The sequence below is a fragment of the Eublepharis macularius genome, chromosome 18 (genome assembly GCF_028583425.1).
Source record: "Eublepharis macularius isolate TG4126 chromosome 18, MPM_Emac_v1.0, whole genome shotgun sequence".
Taxonomy (NCBI): domain Eukaryota; kingdom Metazoa; phylum Chordata; class Lepidosauria; order Squamata; family Eublepharidae; genus Eublepharis; species Eublepharis macularius.
In genome coordinates, this window is record NC_072807.1 from 7,197,468 (window position 1) to 7,221,326 (window position 23,859).

At 48.7% G+C, this 23,859-nt stretch overlaps 1 long non-coding RNA gene across 1 annotated transcript; it reads left to right on the forward strand.

Annotated features, from left to right (window-relative positions):
* The first annotated feature begins 242 nt into the window (after positions 1-242).
* LOC129345850 (uncharacterized) lies at positions 243-1,430 on the forward strand. Its single transcript, XR_008598624.1, has 3 exons — positions 243-503; positions 824-875; positions 1,234-1,430. It is a non-coding gene; the product is annotated as an uncharacterized LOC129345850 (long non-coding RNA).
* Positions 1,431-23,859: the final 22,429 nt, after the last annotated feature.

Sequence of the window (23,859 nt, forward strand, 5' to 3'; positions counted from 1 at the left end):
GCACGGAAAGTGAACAGGAACCGAACTAAGGCTTGCGAGGGCGCATCTAGCCCGTACGCCCGCGTAAGTGGCCTTCCGCCCGCGCTGGGACGCGGCGCTGGCCCGCCGGCGGGCCAGCACCGGTGCAAGCCACAGGCGCCCGGGCGGCGGCGCAGAAGTGGCGTAGAGCCCTACGCCGACGCAGGGGGGGGCGGGGAGCAAGGCGGGGTCGGAGTTAGTCCGCTCCCTAAGCTCCTCCAGAAGCGGGAACGCCCACAGCGGCGCAAAAAAGCTACGCCACGGAAAAAGAAGGCGTAGCCCATAGGCGTCCATGGAACGGCGAAAAATCAGCCCCCTCTCTGAGCGCCTCGCCCCGCCCCTATGGCCCGAAGGAGCATAGGATGAGAACTATCCCGGGGACCAATCAGCGTGCGCGCCCGGCATGGACGAGCCCCCCTCTCTGCACCCAATCACCTGCGACCGCGTCCTACAAAACATCCGGCCAGCACCGCCCAAACCCCCAGGTAAGTGAGCACTCGGCCGGAGGCTCTGCCCGTCTGCTGAGTGGCATTGCCCCTTTGAAAACCGAAACGGGCTGAGGGCATTCACATTGGCAGGCGCAGAATGCACTCAGGGGACTTTGCGAAAAACTGGGGGAACTTCGCATAAAGGGGAAGAGGTGCCTAACTGCCTAACTCTCTTTCTACCGTGATAGAAAGAATGACTCCACAGCTAACTGATGCATGCTAGTTGCTTCTAACTAAGCACAAACAAACTAACCCTTCCGTGGCAGAAGGGAATGACACTTTGCAAATTAACCGCATGCTCTCCCGTTTCCTTGCAGGTGCCCTGACTCTTGCGCTCCCACCTGGTGATGACCGACAGAGCGCTGACAGGTAAGGAGGAGGTGGGGGGGCATTCCGCAGATTAGTGCAAACCGCCCATTCACCTGAACCCACCCGCTCACTTGCCGCTTTGGGTGAGGCCCAGCAGGGGTGGGGGGCAACCATGCCCGCCCCTGGCTGCCTCAGAGGCAGGCGCCTCGAAAACCACATGTGGCCAGGTGTTTGTTGTGACCAGCTCATTCTCTCCCTTAAAGGTAAAGGCTTGCCAAGGCCGAGTGCATCCTCACCAGACCGTCATGCATCAGCTGCTGCCCTCGACCATGTGCAACCCCCCCCCGGATGGCGGAGTGTGGGGCTTGCCTTGCCAGTGGAACGAGGCAAAGCCCACACGTGTCTTTTTCCCCCACAGGCACGTCCAGGGCATGGCTGCTCCCCCGCGCCCCGCCCTCCCCAAACATCTCTGACGGACGGTTGGCTGCAGCCCAGGAAGCACCGTCGCGCCGCGGCCTGCATCCCAGCCCCGCCCCTCCGAGCGGGAAGGAGGGCTGTGTGGAATGCTCCGGCTCCCTCGCCAGCCTAAACGCAAGCCCGCTCTTTCCAGTGCAATAAAACGAGATGTACAACAACTGTTTTCTGTGTCTGCGAGTCTGACTTCGTCCTCCGCCCCTCCCCCAACACTCCCGTCACATCTCCCCACCTGCACATTGCCACAAATGTATCCGACACACCCCGTCTTGCCTCCCCGCCCCCTCCCTCCTCCTCCCCCCCTCCTCCTCTGTATTTGACCAGTGTCTGTACCACCCATCTGCTGAAGAGAACTTGATTCTCAGAAGCCTATGCCACAATAAAATTGGATAGTTTTAAAGGTGCTATGGGACCCTTTTTGAATTCGCTACCACAGGCTAACACGGCTAACTCCCCTGCATCTATGGCCAGGTAGAGGGTTGGGGCGGGGCATGTGAGCGGGGAGGGGGATCAATCCCCGGTGGGGAGAATAGCTGGCACCCGATAAGCAAGGGAGAGGGTGGTGCGAGCTGCCGCTGCAAGGGAGCGGGAGATGGCAGGGGAAACGGTCCACTCGCGGGAATCCTAGCCCCCACCAATGGAGAATCCAGGGTGGTGGCAGGCGGATGCCATATCCCGGGCAGGAGGTCTCGCGCGCCTGGGGAGGGTCGCCCCCATCGCAGCCGCAGCCCCAGCAACACAGTCCCATGAGCGGCCGCCTCCCAGAGTGGGTCCAGCCCCTCGGGCGTCTGCAGCAGCCCCATTGGTCATTCCACCCCAGGGCGTCCTGCCTCGCATCCAATCCCGTGGAGCAGTTGCCAGCCTCCCACGCCAACAGGCCATGGTTGTTGGGAGGGGTGGGGTGTGTCCGAGGCTGCGCGTGGCTCCGCCCTGGCTCGGCGCCGTCTCCTGCGTTCAGCAATTGTGGCCACTCGCGTTGCCCTGCCGGGGGGGGGAACCACTCCGAGGCTGCCAGCCCCGCCAATCCTGCAGGGAAGGCCGCTGGCCCCGCCCACAGGGGCAGTGGAAGAGCGCATCAGCTGCGCAAAGTGGCTAAAATGCGGGAGCCCGAGGCCTCCCGGCTGGCTGCCACAGCGTGCCCCTTCCCCGGCCGGGCCATGCAGGCTGGGTGGCCACCCCAGGCCCGGGAGGGCCCCCTGATGGCAGGTTGCGTGACTGCCCCAGCTCAGGGCGGCATGCCAGGCAGGGCAGGTGCGTTAGGGCAATATGGAAGACATGCCAGAGCGGCCCCTGGCCAGTCCTTGTGCATCCTAAGCCCCCCCCCCCTTGGAAGGGATGCGCTGTCACCGCGGGCCTGGTCATGCACTCATGGTGCCAGGGCAGGATATGGCTGGCAGTTCACCAAACTATCGCAGGCAGACACGGGTCCATGTGTAGATGAGCTTTATTCCCAGTCCCACGGCGCAACGTACAGCCAGGCCCAAGGGTTCACGTCCCGCAAGGATGCACTTGAGCAGCACAGCATCCCCGCAAGGGAAGAGGGCCCTGGGGCCATAGGAAGCCAACCACCACGGCCCCCTCCCCTCCAACCCACAGGTCTGAGACGGGGGGGGGGGCCTGTGCTGAACCTATCCATGAACTATGCAGCTGCCAGACAGAAGATAGGGAATTGTTACATCTCAGACCCTCCAAGGTCATGCCGGCGGGCGGTGTAGTTCGGTGGGCAGCACAGAAACACTATACCCACAGCGGTCCCGGCTGCATGGAGGGCGACGGGTGGCGGGAGCAGTGGGCGGCCAGGCTCGGGGCCCAGCTCATTGCCAAGGCTGCCGGGAATGACCTCCTGGCAGATGAGGGTGCGATGACTGCACGGCCAGTTTACCTGGAGGAGCTCTTCCCTGGCCGTGCGGAGGAGGCCCACCTCATACGAGCGTGGCTAGACACGGCGCTGTGCGAGGTGGAGCATGACCTCCTGGAAGAGGAGGTGGCTGCGGGCCCCGCGCGCAGTAAGTCAGGGTCCTCGGCGCCATCCAGGGAGCCTCCTCCGCTGCCACAGAGGGCAGGCCATAAGGGCCCGGAGGCGTCCCAGCCACTTCCGTCGAGGCGCAGGTTGCAGGTGCTTGCAGCAGATGCCGGGCTGCCACCAACGGGTGCCCCCCCTCCCTCTCTCCCCCCTCTGCAGGGACCATCAATGACAGGTGGATGGCTGCCATGGACCGGGTTCACGGGGCATTCCAGCAGGCGCGGGCAGCGGCACCATGTGAGTCTCGCCAACAGGAGGGGCACGGGCATGTGGGGTGGGGCGGCCTGCGGCCGCGACAACAACCCCAGAGCCCACAGGGGCCCTGACGCTCCCATCCCCCACCTCTTGCCCCCACAGCGGCGCCCGCCCGGAGCCCCTCGCCAGATGAGGAGGAACTTGGGAGGGGCTTCACCGCCTGGTCTCCACCCCGCTACCCGCCACCCGCTGAAGACCCAGAGGGTGACCCAGTGGAGGGGCCTGGCAGGAAGCGGCCGAAGCTGGAGCCCGTCCCCGCAGACGGCCGGGCAGCTGCCGATATGCCATCCCAGGCACAGGCATCTTGGACCCCAGCCGGGCCCCTGCTCTGTAACGGGGATGCCGTGGCGGGGTCGCTGGCCTCCCCCTGCTCCGACGCGCTACCTAGCCCTCACCCTCCTGGCTGCTGAGGCCGGGGTTCTGGGTTGGCAAGCTGCTCTCTGGGCGCCTGATGCGGCCCTGGAATCGATTGGGAATAAAGCCAAGTTCATTAACCGCTTTTCCCGTGCAGCCCGTCCATGGGGGGCGGTGGCTGCTGGCCGGGGCGGCTTTCCCATGCTCTCTACATGCAGGGGTTGAGGGAGCGGGGACTCGGAGGGGCCGCCTGGGACACCATAGGGGCGTAAAGGGCGAGTGTTTGGCCGGCCGAGCCCCCCATGGCCAGGCATGGCCCTCAGCGCGCAGCATGCCACAGGTGCTCCGCGACCCTGTCTCGCACAGCTCGGTCATGCTCCTGGGGCTCTGCCGGGGCGTCAGGAGAAAGGCGACCGGCGGGCGGCAGCCAGGGGTCCTCGCCTGGGCCCTCTGTGGCTGGCAAGGGGAGCTGCTGGCGCACGGCAATATTGTGCAGCATGACACAGGCAGCCACGAGCTTGGCGACGGTGAACGGCTGCATGGCCAGGCGGCCGCCCGTGTGATGGAGGCATCTGAAGCGCATTTTCAGCTGACCGAAAGCACGTTCGATCACCATCCTCGTGCGCCGGTGGGCCTGGTTGTAGTTGGCTCTGTCGGCGGGCTCATCCGCAGGGTATGGCGTCAGGAGGTAAGGCAGCAATGGATAGCCACGGTCACCTGCAAGGGGAGGCGGAGTTAGGATCTCCCTTCCCATCCCCGTCCCCTCACAGCTCCCCCACCAACTCCTGACCTAGGAGCCAGCCTCTCCCCTCAGGCCATGATGACAGGAGCCTGTTCAGGCCGGAGGTGGTGAAGATCTGTGCGTCGTGGACGCTTCCCGGGAACTTGGCAACGAGGTCCGTGAAGATCCCCTGGTGGTCACAGGCTGCCTGGACATTGATACTGTAGAACCGGTGCCGATTCCTGTAGACCTGCGGCTCCTCTCTGGGAGCGCATATGGCCACATGCGTGCAGTCGACTGCTCCAATCACATTGGGGAAGCCTGCAAAGGAGGAGAAGCCAGCCCGGATGGGTGCCAACTCTGCCTCCGAGGTGGGAAAGTGGATGTGCTCGCGGATCCGACCAACTAGGGCGTCCAGGAAGGCATGCAGGCAGCGGCTGGCGGATGACTGGGAGACCTCCAAGGCCTCAGCCATGACTCCCTGGAAGGAGCCGGTCGCAAGGTAGCGGAGGGACAGCAGGACCCTCTGGAGGACGGGGATGCCCCGGGGAGCCGCAGCTTGCCCCTGAAGGGCGGGCGCGAGCTCCTCGCACAGAGCCTGTATGGCTGCCCTGTCCAGGCGGAAGCGGTCCAGGCAAGTCATGTCGCCCAGGAGCAGGGATGGCACCCTGGCCTGGAACCGGCGGCGGCGTCTGAGGCGGCGCCGCCTGAGGGCCGCTCGGACAAACACGGCTGGCAGGAGGTGGCTGGTCCGGATGGCTGGGAGCCGCGGCGGCAGTGGCGGGCACCAGGCGGGGATGATCAAGGTCCTGCCTGGAAGGAACGCAGGTTGAGTTTCAGCACCCTGAACCCCCCCCCACGCACAGCAGCAGGCCTACCGGTCTCAGCGGCCCGTTGCAAGTGGTGCTCAGGAGCAGGTCCTCTGTCCGCTGCATGGGCCGTCCCAGCCACCCTTCCCGGTCCTGCACCCCCTGTGCCCTCCTCCATCTTGCCGAGGGGATGGGTGAGCACATGACTAGGTGGCTGGTTCCCACCACTTATCTCGGGGACCGGACATTCCAGCGGGCACTACCCCCATGTCTGCTGAGAGCACTAGTGGCGGCGGAAGCCAGCGCCAGGCAAACTGGACAGAGGCCGAGAGAGTGCTGCTTTTTGGGCTCGTGGTGGAGAATGCGGAGGTCGCCCTGAGCACGCACAGGGGCGCCTCGTCCCGGTCTCGACGACGGGCATTCTGGCAGATGGCAGCTGACAGGGTCTCGGCTGTGGGCAACGCGCCCCGCACTGCTCACTCGGCAATGAAGCGCTGGAATGATTCTTTCGGGCCCGCGCGCAAACGAGTGCGCCTCCTCATGTCTCAGGGGGTTCCTTATGAGCGGGCCCTTGACGAGGGGCTCCCAGGCCCAGAGGCGGTCATGCGAGCGGTCATCCCGGAGGCGGTGGTGGGCGGCCTGGGCGTTGAGGTCCTGCCCGGTTAGTATTTGTGGATTCAGGGAGGCGAGGGGGGGGACGTATGGATCGTGGCACATGTGTGACAGGGCCTCTCCCGTGAGTAGGCACGGCCCCTGAGGGTCCAGACCCAAGCCAGGCGGAGGCAGAGGCAGCGGAGTCTGTGCCCCCCCTGGCAGAGAGCGGGGCCCAGGAACAGACAGCCCTTCCACCGCCACAGCAAGCCCCTGCTGCCAGCGACGAGGAGCCTCAACCGGGCCCGTCGGGGGGCATGGATCCGGAGCACGGTATGTATCTGTGGCCCTGCTGCTGGTGGGGCCAGGGACCGGCTCGGCCGCCGGCCTCGGCCACACATCCAAGGCCACTCATGGCGCCGACCGGTCTCAAGACGAGGGGTTGCGGCCGCAGTTGGAATGGGTGTGCTTGGCCTGGCTCGGTGGCCTGTGGCAGCCCATGTTGGGCCGCTGCTCTTCCCTCCCTGGGGCCTCTTCCCACCCATGTCTCGCTCCAGCAGGGACCATGCGCCTGGAGATAGGCGGGGAGGTGATTGCCCAGCTGCGTGAGCTGCCATCCTCCCGGAGGACCTCTGCTGCCGGAGCGGCTCTCCTGCAGTCGCTCGGCTTCCCTGTGTCGGTGGAGGGTGAAGGTGGCCCTGGGACTCCGCCGGTTCAGGACACCTCATCGACAGAGCCGCTCGAGGAGCTGTCCCAGCCTGCAGCACCATCCCCTCCAGCCCCCCCGCCCCCGGGTGCCATGGGCCGTGTGCGGGAAGGACCTGGCTCCGCCTCTGAGGGGGAGGGGCCCATGGAGGGGATCCTTCCAGGCGCACGGGCTCGCGGCCCCCGCCCTGCCCAGCGGCTTCCCCCGACACTAGCCGCAATGTGGGCGGCGATCGAGAGGGAGCGGCTAGAGGTGCACGCTGCATGGGAGGAGGCGAACAACCGCGGCCGGGAGTTCATGGCTGCGGTACTGGAAGTGGGGGAAGGGGTCCGTGCCTCTCAAGTCCGTGCCGAAGCCCTGCTCGGGCGGCTCGTCGCCATCCTCGACCCTCCGGCCCCACCCGCTGCAGCAGCTCCACCCGCCCCAGAGGCACCCCTCCCTCGGGCCCAGTTGCGTGCGAGAGGCCGGGCCCGTGGACGGCCAAGGGGGTCCGGCCGCCGGCCTCGCCGGTGACCGCCGCTGCCGCCTTGGGGGTGGGGTGGGGTGTTTTGCTGCACAGACGGCTCTCCTACACGCCTCCCCTTCCTCACGTCTGCTGGGGGAGGTGGGATGATATAATAATAAAGGCTGATTTCTGTGCAATGGGTGTCTGTGTTCTTTGCCTTGGGATGGGGACGAGGGGGCAGGCCCGCTGTGTCTGCCTCTTGGTGGCGGCCTCAGGCCAGCCCTCCCCTTCGGCGCCACTGGGGGGCTGTCCCCTGCTGCCAGAGACTGGCTGCTGCCCTGGATTCCTCATGGCAGGGCGCCTGCCAGTCCCATGCCAACCTCTCTGGACGCGGCCGCCAGGGACTTGGTGCTACATTGGGCAAACGGGGGAAAGGCTTCTCAGACTACGCCCACCCCTCTCCTTCCCGACTGCGAGCCCCGCCCGACACACGAGCCGAGGCAGTCTGCCAGCATGGGTGCGGTTTGCCTGCTGCTCTGGGGCCTGGCCGGGATCGCGTGCTGCCCATAGGCTGCGCCTTTCCTGGCCCCTCCCCCTGACGCTTGTCAGGAACAGCGCCCTTTGGCTGCGCCTGGCGGCGGCCGTAGATCAGACCCGCCCACAACACTTTCTGGTTCTCCAAAATTGCATCTCTGCGCCGCTGCAGGCGCCGCTGCGGCCACACTTTGCTGGCACAGGATCCGGCCCGGCGGCGCCGCCACACCACCAGTGCAGCCGCGTCGGCGTTGGGGCCGGCCATAGGATTGCGCTATAAGAAGATTTTGGTGATTGGAATTTATGTGCCCAATGGGGCAAAAGAAAATTTTTTCAAGGACTTACAGGAACAATTAGATGAATTGACTTATGATCAAATAATTTTGGCAGGTGACTTCAATGGAGTTACAAATTTGGAAGAAGACAAGAAATCTAAAAGTGCACAGAAAAAGAGAGGACTTTTGCCAAAATCGTGTTTTGCGATTAAGAAACAAGAAAGTCTGGAAGATGTGTGGAGGAGACAAAATCCGAAAAATAGACAATATACATTTTACTCTGCATTTTACACTATCAAGAATTGACATGATCTGGGCCTCCAAAGAACTGGTGGTATGGACTAGAGATGTGGAGATAATGCCCAAGGTAGGCTCAGATCACAATCCAGTTATGTGGAGATTTGGGGAAAAGAAAAAGAAAAGAGGATGGAGGATAAATGAAGACTTGCTGCAAACGGAAATAAATATGGCATTGTTATGAAGAGAGACCAAATTTTTTATACAGTGCAATTTGAATAAGGATGTACCAACTAACAAGGTATGGGACACATATAAAGCTGTTATTAGAGGAACGCTAATGGATCTGAATGCAAGAGCTAGGAGGAGTAGGGAAGAAAAGAGACTTGAAATTATGGAAAAAATTAAAGCCAAAGAGATACAACTTAAAAAAAGACCAGGAAAAAAGAAAATATTTCAGGATATGAAAATCCTGCAGGAACAATTGATGGCAATGAACAATAGAGAATTGGAGTGGAATTTTAAAAAAATGAAACAGAAGTCGTTTGAAGGTGCAAATAAGCCTGGGAAATATTTAACGTGGCAATTTTTTAAAAAAAGGGAGAAGAAAATCATAACTAAGATTCGAGAGGAAGATAAATCATTGACAGATCAATCAGCCATTAGTAGAGCCTTTTTTAAATTTTATGCAAAGCTGTACCAAAAGAAAGAGGTGAACAGAGATTCAATAGCGGAATATTTGGAGAAAGTGAAGCTTCCAGTAATTTCAGAGGAATGGAAAGAGAAGTTAAATAGGGAAGTGACAGAGGAAGAAATAAAAGAAGCTATATGATCAACAAAATTAGGGAAAGCACCGGGACCAGATGGAATAACAGCAAAGTTCTATAGAATGATGGCCAATGAGTTGACACCATTTCTAAGTGAGGTAATTAACGGAATATTACAAGGCCAAAAGATTCCTGATTCATGGAATGAAGCTAATATATCATTGATCCCGAAAGATGGACAGGATTTGACCAACGTTAAGAATTATCGGCCAATTTCGTTGCTGAATAATGACTATAAAATATTTGCGAAAAATATGGCGGAAAGATTAAAGGGATGGATGTCGGAATTTATTGCAGAAGAACAAGCTGGATTCCTACCCAATAGACAAATTAAGGACAATTTAAGGACAGTAATAAACGCTATTGAATATTACGATAAGCACTGTGATAGGAAAGTTGGTTTCTTTTTTGTAGACGCGGAAAAAGCATTTGACAATTTGAACTGGGATTTTATGTTTGCCACTATGGAAAAGCTGCAAATAGGAGAAAAGTTCACACAAGCAGTTAAAGGAATTTACAAAGACCAGTGTGCAGCGATTGTAGTTAATGATGATTTGACTAAAAAATTGAAAATAGTAAAGGTACAAGACAAGGTTGCCCATTATCTCCATTGTTGTTCATTTTGATTTTGGAAATTTTGCTGATTCAAATTCGAGAGGACGATACAATCCGTGGCATAAAAATAAAGGAATTTTCCTAAGATCCAATAGACAATATGCCAAAAATAATGGATAAAATAAAGGAATTTGGTGATTTGGCGGGATTTTATCTGAACAAAAAGAAGTCGAAGATATTGTGTAAGAACATGATGAAGCAAAAACAGCAAGAATTAATAGATATAATGGACTGTGAGGTAGCTAATAAAGTGAAGTATTTAGGAATTGAGTTGACTGCAAAAAATATAGATTTATTTAAAAATAATTATGAGAAACTGTGGCAACAAATAGAAAGAGATTTGATAAAATGGAATAAATTAAACTTGTCATGGTTGAGAAGAATAGCAGCAGTGAAGATGAATGTGCTACCACGTGTGATGTTTTTGCTGCAAACTATTCCAATTATCCGAGACTTCAAACAATTTGACAAATGGCAAAGAAAAATTTCAGACTTTGTGTGGGCAGGCAGGAAACCCCGAGTGAAAATGAAGGTATTACAAGACTCGAAAGAAAGAGGGGGGCTGCAACTGCCAAACATAAGATTATATTTACGAAGCAATTTGTCTGACATGGTTAAAAGATTGAATAACGTTAAAAGACCGTAATCTGCTGACTTTGGAGGGACACAAAAAGTTGTTTGGATGGCATGCCTATTTGTGGTATGATAAAGTTAAAGCGGACTCTATGTTTTTGCATCACTATATCAGAAGAAGCCTTTTCACAATTTGGAAGAAATATAAGAACTACATGGAAAGTGGTATCCCTTCATGGGTGGTACCATATGAAGTAATAGATCCGAGAACTGTCTATAATGAACAACAATGTTTAACTTATAAAGAGATAATGTCGATAGAACATAGAATACCAAAAATAAAGACACAAGAAGAGTTATCTCCTCACTATGGATGGTTTCAATATAGGCAAATTAGGGATCTTTACAACTCGGACTGTCTAAAGGGAGGAATAAGACTAAAAAACTCGGAGTTAGAAGAAGTGATTCTACAAGAAGGCAAAAAAGGTATTTCGAAAATATACAAAATACTTTTAAAATGGTATACGGAAGACGAGACAGTCAAAGTCCAGATGGTGAAATGGGCAATAAACTTTCATAAAGAGATAACAATGGAATCATGGGAATACTTGTGGAAAAATACTTTGAAGATTTCAACTTGTACCAACATTAAAGAGAATGTATACAAAATGATGTATAGGTGGTATTTAACACCTAAGAAGATTGTGCATGGAAATGCAAATATGTCAGATAAATGCTGGAACTGTAAAAAGCATGAAGGATCATTTTATCATATGTGGTGGACTTGTGAGGTAGCTAAGCAATACTGGGGAGATATAATAGAAATAATTAATGAGGTTTTGCAAACCCAAATAAATAAGAACCCAGAGTTGTTGCTACTGAACTTGGGAATGGAAGAAGTTCCGAGGCAGTACAGAACATTGCTATTTTACATGACTACAGCAGCAAGACTTTTGTATGCGCAGAAATGGAAAGTGCAAGAAATACCAACTATAGAAGACTGGATTTACAAATTGCTGTACATGGCTGAGATGGACAAAATGACAAGAAAACTTAAAGATCTTGATCCAGGAGAATATATTGCAGACTGGGAGAAATTGAAACAATATCTAGAAAAAAAATGGGATGTGAAAGGAGAACTGTGGCAGTTTGAGAATTATTAATATGTGACTTTATAAAGGGGAGAGAGAAGTAACTTTACCATTAATGGGGAAACTTAGCTATTAATTAATCTAAGCTAATATTAGTAATAAGGAGATTGTATTAAAAATAGATAGTCTAAACAGTGAAATGTAGATTGATATATTAGAAAATTGGAGGTATAGAAGAATTTGAACATGCTTAGAATAAGTGATATAACATATATAGGATTTAGAAAAACTATGGTTAAGAGTAATTTGAGTAATAAGAGGGGTTCGGGGTTGGAAAGCTGTTGGAAGTCAGTAAGGAGGGGGGAAGGGGGGGCTGATATAATTTAGATAAGACGGGGAATTTGTGTATTGAATAACATTGTATGTACTCACCAATAAAAAAAAATTTTTTTTTTAAAGAAATGCATTACTAAAACAAGCTGAAATACCGAAACGTTTCAGAAATCGCTGTTTCGGATTACCCGAAACGTTTCAGGTTTTCTGAAACGTTTCAGGAAAACCCGAAACAGGTTGTTTCGGGTTTTTTTCGGGTATCATATACCCGAATTGCACGCCCCTAGTCAGAAGTAATGGAACAAGTAATTTCCCACAATGTCTGCTCCTCCTTAGTCTCTTCTGAATCTCCTTTGTTCCTCTGCGTATTCTCATGCCTAGAAAAGAACCAAGGAAGTCAAGCCAAGTACACCCCCCCTTTTGTTTGCATAGGTGGGTTGACTGGGAGATGTGAGAGAAGGACAGCCCTTGGGAAGCAGTGTAAGAATGTGCATATGCACAAAACAACAGCCATGCAATGTAGAGCAATTTAGAGTGCACAGTGAAAAGGAAACATTTTTTTCAATTGTGTTCAGATGCTGTGCACTACTTGCAATCAAACTACAATTCAAACACATCATTCACTAAGATCAGGGAGATCCAGGTTTAAGTCTATACACTGCCATGCAATTCACTGAGTAGTCTTGAAGTAGGGTTTCCAATGCTGCCTGGGCATTGGGACATTTGGGAGCAGTACCTGGAAAGGATGGAGTTTGGGGAGGATGTGGTGGCATTTCCAGATGACGGTCGAGGAATTTTCCCTAATCTCTATGGTAAAGACCATAGAGACTTGTGGAAATATCTATAGGATCACTATGGAGGCCATTGTTTCCTCCTGTTCTTAAAGTTCTCATGGGAAAGAGATTGGGTCAGGTGAAGAAATCCTCACTGGGCCTGGGTAATTGGGAAGCGTACCTTGGAGAAGACACGTACAGTCTCAGGCTAATCTGCCTGACATGTTTGTTGTGATGATAAAATTGGGATGAGAAAGCTATGTAACCCCCCTCCCAGCTTTCTGGGGTGAGATAAAAATGTACTACATAGCTTTTACATATGATTGCATAAAGATTCTTTTTGTGTAGCCATGCATGGATTTGCACATACTTTGTTGTGCAGTGATAAACATGTAGAAAGTACTCTGATTGTATCAAGATTGCTTTTTTTCTTTTTTTGCAGTGTTTTGTGAATACATTTGTGCACATCATTAATGTAGAGAAGGGAAAGGCCAAGAAGGAATTAAAGGAGCTGCAAAAAAAATTGTATGGCTGAGCAATGAAGAATTCTTAGGGTCACCAGGCATGCACTGGGCTGGCAGGGAGAAAATAAAAAAGGGGAAAAGGAGATAACAGAGGAGGAAAGAGGGGCAACTTACCTACTGCCATGGCCCCTTGACAAATCTTGACATAAATTCAAATGAGAATTTTGAAAGTGTTCCTTGCCCCAAGAAGCTATGCACAATTATTCATGACTGGAGCTGGTTCAGTGGTGGTTATCAGGGAAACTACTAGAGCAGCATAGTGCAGCACAGCACAGCAAGATAGGTCTAGTTTGTTTGTTTGTTTGTCATTCATATTCCGCCTTTCTCACTGAGACTCAAGGAAAATTACATAGTGTGAGATTAGTACAATCAGTTGCAGGCAATATAATATATTCTCTCTGTTCAAGGGAAGGGCAATGGGATGGTCTTCTATTGTATAGTAAAAGCTGATTTCTTGCCATTGTGGTCATTGTGTGATCCCTGAGTGAATCAGATCATACAATGAAGGAGGGTTTTTGTTTTTTCAAGTTAAAAAATGTTGAATGGGAAAACAATAACTTTCATGCTAAATGGTGTGAAAAATGTATAAAAGACTGGAAAGTGGAGCCTTTTATGAATCTTTTTTGTCTTTCTTCATCTGGGCAATGGCACTCTTGCATAGAAAATAAAATCTAATGAAAATTTTTCACAGCACCTGTTACTATTCAATGATTCCCCATCTGGACTTTGAAGCAGAAGAGTCCTGTGATGTGGAAGAGAAGTCTGGCAAGACTTCTTAGAAGTCATTCCATTCCTGACTTCTAATTCCCACCCCTTTTAGTTTTCATACAGAAGAAGGATTTAGCGATACTGGGTCAGAAATATTTGAATGGTAAACTCCAATATTTGCCTTTCTAAAAACTCTCAAAATAAATTTCTCCCTGCATTAAATATGTATGTAATGTTATTTCCCACTAAAAATTAATTGTCTCAATTAGCTGCTCAAAATCTCCCTCCAGCTCCACAGGATTTCCCTGTAGCACCATGCAAATCTTCCACCAGCCATTGGCTGCCATTTGACTGCCCTAATCAAAAGGAATTATTAGTGTCTTCTCTGAGTGAGAGGGAAGGGGGAATGGGCAAGGCGAGGGTCTGGGGAAATGGAGGGCTGGAATTCTTCTTTCCATAGACATTCACAGCTGTCATTAAACTCATGCTTAATAAGATAGGCATTCTTCACACAGCTTTTTCTGTATGCTGCCCTTCCTTAGGTCTGAGGTCTGACCATACAGCAACAGCCATGTCATACAATTGTTCCATGTTTGGCCCCAATCCTTTGGAATGGCCTACCAGACTAGGTGAGGAGGGTGTAGGGTTGCCAGCCCAGGTCCTGAAAAGAGCTTTTGGAGAGGTGAAACTCTAAAAAAAAAAAAAAGTGTTGCAGCATCACTTTCTGTGAAAACCCAGAAGTGATGTCACAGCCACAAGTTTGCAGCGGATTAGACCCTCAGGTCTCTCCTGTTACTTGCTCATCTATGCTTTGAGATCCCTGATCTGGGCCTGTCTAGTTAAACCTGCATGTAGAACCCATAGCAATTTTGAGACAGCTACGTTTGCTATGGGTCCTAACTAGACAAGGGCACGAACAGCAATACGAATGAAAAAAACTCATCTGTTCGCGAATGGGCCGTTTGTGAGTCCCCATTCCAAATGAACAGGTGGTCATTGCAAACCTCGTTTGTTGCATTCCGCCACTGTTTGGGAAGCCAGACACTCAGGCACCTTCAATTAATTCCCCTGGCAATGGCAAGGCCTGAACTCTGTCTGAACTCTTTCTAGCTTTCCTTCTGGCTTTAACCCTTCAGCTTCCAGCGGACAGTCCAGTTTCTGCCACTCAGAGGAGAAATAGACAGCAAAGGGGGGGACCCATGGATCATACCTTTCCTGGGGTGCAATCTCTCTGAAACTTGGGGGGGGTCTTCAGAGGACAGTGAGGACTATGTCCCCTGCAAATTTGGTGGGTATTGGAAATTGGGAAGGTCAGTTTTGTAACCCCTCAAAGTAGCTTCCAACAGGCAGTACAGTTTTTGCCACTGTAAAGAGAAAATGACAGCAAAGGGGGCGGCACCGGCTCTCCTGGTGTGAGAAGGACTGAGAGAATCTCTCCATTTCATTTGCACCAGGAAGGAGCAGCCCCACGGTGCCGGCTCTGCCCACTGTCAGAGGGATGAGGAAATTCTCCTCTTCTCTCTAACAGTGGGCAGAAGCAGCCCCGTGGTGGCACTGGCTCTGCCCGCTGTCAGAGGGACCAGGGGAGTCTCTCCTCGTCCCTCTGACAGCAGGCAAAAGCAGCCCCATGGTGGCATCAACTCTGCCCACTGTCATAGAGACCAGGGGAGTCTCTCCTTGTCCCTCTGACAGCAGGCAGAAGTGACCCCATGGCAGCGCCAGCTCTGCCCACTGTCAGAGAGACCAGGAGAGTTTCTCCTCATCTCTCTGACAGCAGGCAGAAGCGGCCCTGTGGTGGCACCGGCTCTGCCCACTGTCAGAGGGATGAGGGGAGTCTCTCCTTGTCTCTCTGACAGCGGGCAGAAGCAGCCCCATGGTGGCACCCGCTCTGCCCACTGTCAAAGGGATGAGGAGATTCTCCTTGTCTCTCTGACAGCAGGCAGAAGTGGCCCTGTGGTGGTGCTGGCTCTGCCCGCTGTCAGAGGGACCAGGGGAGTCTCTCCTCATCCCTCTGACAATGGGCAGAAGAGGCCCCATGGCAGCACCAGCTCTGCTCACTGTCAGAGGAATGAGGCGTGCCTCCTCATCCCTCTGACTGTGGGCAGAAGCGGCCCACAGCAGCAGAAGCGGCCCACAGAAGCGGCTGAGAGAATCTCTCCATCCCTCTTGCACCTGGCAGCAGCAGCCCGGTGGCACTGGGGTAGGGAAGGGGGGTGGGGGCTGGAGGTTGTAGGGTGTTTAAAGGGCCCTGCCCCTTGCACGTGGCAGGAAAGGGCCCTTTAAACTATCAGCTGGCAGGCAGCAAGGGGGAATCCCCCTGCCACCTGCCAGCTGATAGTTTAAAGGGATCTTTAAAGGGCCACGAACACCAAACATGTTCATTAAGGGGACATGTTCGGTTCTATTCATTGTTCGTTGTTCATGGATGGCAATGAACAACGAACAGGGCGTTCGGAATTTTTTTCCCGTTTGTGCCCATGTCTAGTCCTAACTGCAGGTCTAGCTAGACAGGCCCAGATTAGGGGTCTCAAAGCACAGATCCAGTCGGCACACCATAAAATGCACACTCCAAATTGAAAGCCCCAACCCACCACAAAAACACCAGCCCAGCTAGCACACTTGGACCTCGGCTCAAATCTGTGCAGAAAATTAAGTAAAGCATCACCAGAAATGCTGTTCTTCTCTTGCCATTGGAACAGGAAGATTCAGAGAGAGATCTTAGGAAAAGTAGAGAATTTAACACACCATAAAAGTGCCACAAACAAGCAGAGGCAATCCTGCAGAAATACCCAAAATGAAGCTAGAGAGATTGCTGTTGCTTTATTCTTGTGTGTGATGTTAATTTGCTTCATTGCAAGCATGGGAGAAAACAGGATGGCCAGTGATGAAGGGCTGCTGAGCCAGCAGGAGTGGCAGTGTAGGCTGCAGAGCACATTGCAGAGACTACTAGAGAGAGGAGAATTTGGGTTTCCCAAAATCACTCCTCCTTCTCCCTTTCTGAGACCAAGAGGGATCTATCTTATCTTTGCTCATTCTTTCACATGCTTTTGTTAAGTGGTAGGGAAAGCTGCTATTTTGGAGGGGCAAAATGGTTGACAAAAGGGCACCTAGGTTTCTGCTCAGCACTGTGCCATCCTCCTGTTGTTTAAACTGTGCCTTAGCATACACATGAGGAGAATATTCTGATCATCTGGCATTCAAGTCTGCCACGTGACTGATGGGTAAGAGGTCAACACTAGAGGCAGGCACTAACTGGAAAAATGGCAGTTCATTGTGGTTCGTGGTTTGCTGCATCTCACGAACCACGAACCAGCATGAACTTGCCTGGTTTGCGAACTGGTTTGTTTGGTTTATCAATATGTCACTTCTGGGGCTGCAGAAGATCTGCAGAAAACCCATCCCTCTCATTGCCTAGGTAACAGATTGATCAGTGCCAGGCTGTCTGCCGTGATGAACTGAAAAATGAACCAAACTGCTCTAAAAATCATAGTGGTTCATCACGGTTCATCACAAATGAGTTCCAACGAACCGCTGGTTTGTGAACCAAAAAAAGGCTCAGTTCATGATGAACTTTGGTTCGTATTTCAGTTCATGCCCATCTTTAGTCAACACCTATTCCTTAGTTTGTGCCAACTGAAGCAACTGTTTTTGCATTTCTACCTGTGCTATGATTCTTCTAAAAGTGGCAAGTCTGGTTTCCTTTTGGCATTTTATATACTACCATGGAAAATTTTGCTCTAATTACTCTTGTTGAAAACTGTGCTGAGCACAGGATCCCATTACAATGTAGTCTGCTTTCTTAGACTATTAGAAACTATTATGTTATTTTAACCTCCCATAAAAAGCCATAATGATCTTTCATGGGGCAATTCCTATTTGTAACAATCTAAGAAACATGTAATTGGATTTATGGAAATGTGAGTGTTTTAATTAGAGCTTTAGATGCTAGTACTGTTTTGTATTTCCAGAATTAATATTGTGCATGATCCCCTGAAATTTGCATTCCTTGTTTTATAATTGCTTTTCAAAACATAAAGGGATAAAGTGATTTGGACTGCACTCTTATACATGTTTACATGAGAAGAAAATCCCATGGAACTCAGTGGGATTTGCTTCTGAGTCAATGTGCCTGCATGGATCTTTTCTAGCTCTCTTTGTTTCTTCTGCATGAGTAGATAAGACAGCAGCAATATATTCCATGTGAGTACCTTTGAAGAGAGTGAGCATGTTTTTTCCCATGCAGGTGACATTGAGCCAAATTGCACGAGATGCTCAACATATGTTCTTCATGTGTCAGGTCCCACAAGGTTCCCTGGGTAGTGTAGTCTTACAAAGAACAGCCGCTCGAGGTGATTCTCTGCCAGGGGAAGAGTGGTAGAAGGGATTCTTTTTCAGTCTCTTGCAAAAAACCTCCACTTGGGTTTTCCTCCAGGAGCTCGGGGGCGGGGTGTGTATGTGTGGATGTATGTATGTGTGGATGTAACAGGAGGCAGGAAATCCAGGGTGGCTTTTTGCAAGAGAGAAAGGGAGAGAGAGAATTCTCCCATAATGCTCTTCTTGGTGGAAAATCGTACCACAAATTCTCTTTCTCTCTTGAATTTAACAGTCATGATAATTGAGCCCAGTAGCTGATGGGAAGCCAATGGAGTGACTGTAAAATGAGAGTTATATGCATGCTCCATCTAGTTCCTGAGAGTAAATGAGCTGCAGCTTTCTGAACCCCCTGGAGTCTCCGAATCAGCTTTGATGGGAGACCTATGTAGACTGTATTACAGTAGTCTAATCTTGATGTCACTGTGGCATGTGGAAGACAGAGAAGAAAGCTAGAAATACACCAGTGGCTACACAGATGGTGTTGTCAGGAAAGGTTTGATTTCCTGGACCATGGACTATGCTTTCAAGATGAAGCACTTCTGTTGGGAGATGATTTGCAGTTCACAAGGGTAGGGAGGAAGTGCTTGGCAGTAGCCTTGCAAATCTGGTAAGGAGGGCTTTAAACTAAATCCTGTGCAGGAGGGGGATAAAACCTACAAAATTGTTATGATACTAGTTACTGGTGACGAGAACTAATGAGGAGCAAGAAAGGGCATGTATTCAGGGACCCATTAAATTGCAAGTAAGGACAAAAATGAAGCCTTGGGGCACATATACCATTGATTTTGAGGCATCTATGCTAATGCGCAAACTGTGGGAGACAAGAGGAACTTGAAGTCTTAATACAGAAAGGGAACTATGACCTAATAGGCATTACTGAAACTTGCTAGGATGAGATGCATAATTGGAAAATTAGGACTGAGGGGGAAACTTGTTTACAAAGCAATAGACCAGTAAGGGGGAGCAGGAAGGGGCAGCATTATATGTCAAGGATCTATTTACTTTTGAGGAAATACATGAATCTGAGCATGGAAAGTCAGTCGAGAGCCGCTGGGTAAAAATAAAAGGAGAAAGAAATAATCGTGGTATTATGGTGGGGGTCTGCTATAGACCACCAAGCCACCGGAGGACTTGGATGATACACTCCTAGACCAGATTACAAATTTTTCAAAGAGATAAGACACAACTGGTCAAGGGAGATTTCGATTACTCTAATATCTCTTGTAAGTCAAACTCTGATAAAAATTTAAGATTTTTTTAAAATCCAAATTTAATACAAGAAATGATAAAACCATACAATACAAACAAGAAAGGGATTAAAACTAAACCATAAAAGACATTATCGAAACCACTCTTGGCAAATTGTTAAAACCCAAGAATTACAATAAACAAGCATTTAAACTTTGTTGCATTGGGGGAATTTCTTCTTTGGCATTTAAAACATCTAAAATTGGTTTCCATATTTCATCATATTCAAATAAAGGGACTTCCATATGCAAGTTCCCGAAAAAACGGATTGTGCATAATCCTACCCATCAAATATTGCTCCCAGATTTTCTGATACCATTTTTTTAGGAATAGGCCTTTGAGGGATTTCCAATTCCCAGCAATGACCAGACGAGCAGAGGCAACTAATATCAAAAGAAGAGATCTGGTATTCCTATCTAGCACAGAGTTGGGCCATAAATCCTATAGGAAAAATTCTGGGGAGTATGACAACGAAAGACCCATCATGTTGAATATCTCTTTGTGAACCACTCTCCAAAATTCCTGAACGAAATGGCTTTCCCACCACATATGTAGGGCCGTGCCTTCCTGCTTGCAAGGTCTCCAACATAGAGGGCTCAACAACCTGTTCATCTGATTCAATTTATGTGGTGTTAAATACCAATTGGACAACAGCTTGTAAAATTGGAGTTTAATATTCCAACAACTAGATTTGTTGGAAGGGGAATTCCATATATGTTTCCAATCAGATTCTGAGAAAACCCGTTTTAAAGAATCAGACTATTTTTTTTGGTATGGCAGAGGGTCTTTATGTATCACCCTTAATAATAATTTGTAAAGGTTTTTTTTTTTTTTTGGATGGCATGCATACATGTGGTATGATAAAGTAAAAGCGGACTCTTTGTTTTTGCACCATTATATTCGGAGAAGCCTCTTCACGGTCTGGAAAAAATACAAGCTGTATATGGAAGAGGGAATTCCTTCATAGGTGGTTCCGTATGAAGTAATAGATCCAAGAACTGTCGACAATGAACAGCAATGTCTAACTTACAAGGAGATTACACAAACACAACATTCAAAATTGAGAATAAAGACAGAAGAAGAATTGTCTCCTTGTTATGGATGGTTCCAGTATAGACAGATCAGAGACCTTTATAATGTGGACTGCCAGAGAGGAGGAATAAGATTGGAAAATTTGGAGTTAGAGGAAGTGTTACTACAGGAAGGCAAGAAAGAAATATCCAAGATTTACAAATTACTTTTAAAATGGTTTAAGGTGGATGAAACAGTAAAAGTTCACATGGTGAAGTGGGCAATAAATTTTCATAAAGAAATAACAATGGAAGCATAAGAATACCTATGGAAAAATACAGTGAAGATCTCAACCTGTACGAACATTAAAGAGAATGTGTACAAAATGATATACAGATGGTATTTAACGCCAAAGAAAATTGCGCTAGGAAATACCAATATGTCAGACAAGTGCTGGAAATGTAAAAAACATGAAGGATCATTATATCACATGTGGTGGACATGTGAAGTAGCTAAACAGTACTGGGGAGAAATAATTGCAGCAATAAATGAGATTTTACAAATACAAATAAATAAGAACCCAGAACTGTTGCTACTGAACTTGGGAATGGAGACAGTTCCAATGCAGCACAGAACATTGTTATTTTACATAACAGCAGCGGCAAGACTTTTATATGCGCAGAAATGGAAGACACAAGAAATACCAACTGTAGAAGACTGGATTTACAAATTGCTGTACATGGCAGAAATGGACAAAATGACAAGGAAACTTAAAGATCTTGACCTAGGGCAATATATTGCTGATTGGGGGAAACTGAAACAATTTCTGGAAAAAAAATGGGATGTAAAAGGAGAACTGTGGCAGTTTGAAAATTTTTAAAGAATAGTGTTGTAATGACAAGAGAGAAGGGATATTACCATTTAGGGGGAATGTAATTATAATCTAAGCTTATATAATGTTTAAGGGGATTTTACATTGAATATATGGGATAATGAGAAGGGGTAAACAGATATCTCGATGAGGTATACTATACATGATATATGACATAAAACAATGGGTTAGTAGATCAGACTCTATATATAATATGATATGTGGCTGTGTTGTCTGGTGATGTGTGCTGTGCTACATTGGTGGCATAGCATACAACATATATATAATATATTACTGTGATATATACTATATTGATAGTGTATTTGATGGAGTATATGTTGAAAAGAAAAGAAATAGAATAAGTTTAAAGTAAGAGATAGGGTGATCTTTGTTATATATTATATTATATTAGTATGTTATATTGAGTTGAGATATACTATATTGATAGTAGGTTTGATAGAGGTTATGTAAAAATAAGAATGTGCTTAGAATAAGAGATATTGAATTAGAGTTGGTAGGGAAATATAAATGAAATAGATTTAAGTAATAAGAAGGGTTAGGGGTTGGAAAGCTGTTGGAAGTCAATAGGGAGGGGGGAGGAAAGGGTGGGGTTAGAGCAGGGGGCAAAATGGGATTATTTGTGTCAAATTTGCAAAATTTTCTTTGTTTTACCACTCACTAATAAAAAGATTTATTAAAATTAAAAAAAATTAAAAAAATAATTTGTAAAGGGTTGAAATTCTACCCTGTTTACCATCTTCCTCATTCCAAATCATTTCCTCAAAAGGAGTTAGGGGCCGAAGCAAATCCTTGGACCTGATCAGCTTGGTGAACAGATGTTTCTGCTGAAGATATCTAAACCAAGATATCCTAATTCTGAACCTTTCTTCCACTATAGATTTTTCCAGAATTGTCCCATTTTCAATCCAATTAGTAATCAACAATAACCCAGAGTCTTTCCATTCCCTAAACTCACTTAAATCCTTTCCTGGGGGAAACCACTCTTGGTTAATGAAGTTGGAGCTAAGATTTTCCTATATTTATCCCAGGTTTTCAGCATGTTGTCTAATAGGGAATTGGAAGAAGTCATACCTGGCCTGTTTTTAGCTGAAGACCAGATGGTTACTGGTAAGGAAAGTGGTGAAGAAAATAAACTTTCTACAGAGATCCAGGCTTCTGCTGGATTCAGTCTTAAAGCCTGAATCAATGGAGCCAAAGTAGAGGCAGCATGATATAAAGACAGGTCTGGGACATTCAGACCACCTAAACCTGAGGGCTGACGTAATGTCCGGAACCCAACTCTTGGTTTGCAACCAGACCAAATAAAACTCATTGAGAGCCCTTTGCCAAAGCTGTATTTTCCTTGGATTATTTTAACTGGGAGAGATCGGAACAGAAACAGAAATTTAGGGAGAATAAGAGATTTAACCAATGAGATCCTATCAAACCATAGGATCAGCACAGTTCATCGAAATTTACCAGAAAGACATCATTGAAGCGTACGGGGATATAAACTCCTAGATATCTCATCTTATTAGTAACCCATTTGAATGTAAATCATGTTTGTAACCTAGCTACTGAACTAAGGATTAGATCAATGGAAAACATCTGATTCCGATTGATTAACTGTTAAACCTGAGATCAAACTGAACAAGTGTAGGGTTTGTGAAGTTGATTCTAAAGAGTCAACTGGTAGAGAGGTAAAAATTAAAATATTGTCAGCATAAAGTGAAACCTTATGTTCTTTATCCCCCACCTTAATACCATGGATCCGAGGATTTTGCCTTAGGGCTTCTTCCAACAGCTCCACAGCAAGTGCAAAAAGGAGGGGGGAAGCGGACAACCCTGACAGGTACCTCTATTTATATTAAATAAACGAGATTTCAGATTGTTTACCTTAACTTGGGCTTAAGTGGACGAATAAAGAGCTTGCAGAGTACAGAGAAACCTTGGGCCATAAAAAAATAAGATCTAATAAATTCCTGACTTGCCTTGTTGACAGTTTCATCCTCCAGAAGATGGAGAAGGAAACAAGTGAGCCTGCTGTCTTGGACCTCATTCTTGCCCACAGGGAAGAACTGGCTGATGAGTTGAAAGTAGAAATGGGCACAAACCTGAAAAAACAAGAACCAACCTGGTTTGTCAGTCGCAAATCAGTGGTTCATTAAAGCTAGTTTCCACGAACCTCCATGGAACTGGTCTACAGGTTCTGTTGGTTCGTTTTAAACGGCAATGCCCCTTTCCTTGCCGCTGCAAAGTGGCAAGGAAATGGGCATTTAAACCCCCAATCAGCTGGCAGGTGGCGGGGGGATCCCTCCACCGCCTGCCAGCTGATAGTTTAAAGGGACCTGCTGGCGCAGTGGTGGAGGAAGCCAAAAATGCCGGTGAGCGAGCTGTAATTATGATAGAAGTGTTGTTTGACGTGCTGTATTTGTAACTGCTCTGAAGAAGGGGATACCGGAAACGGGACCTCTTGCTGGCTGACCTGTTCAGTTACAATTTTGAAAAATGTCTTTTTGAATTTAGCAGTTGATTTTGTGTAAAAAGTTGATTTGGCAACATATATGTGCTTTGTACATAGTGAATTCTGTATGAAATTGTATGAAACTGCGCAGAGGCTCTTGCAGCCCTTTGATAAGTTTGGATGTTTCTGCAAACAACAGTGGCTTATT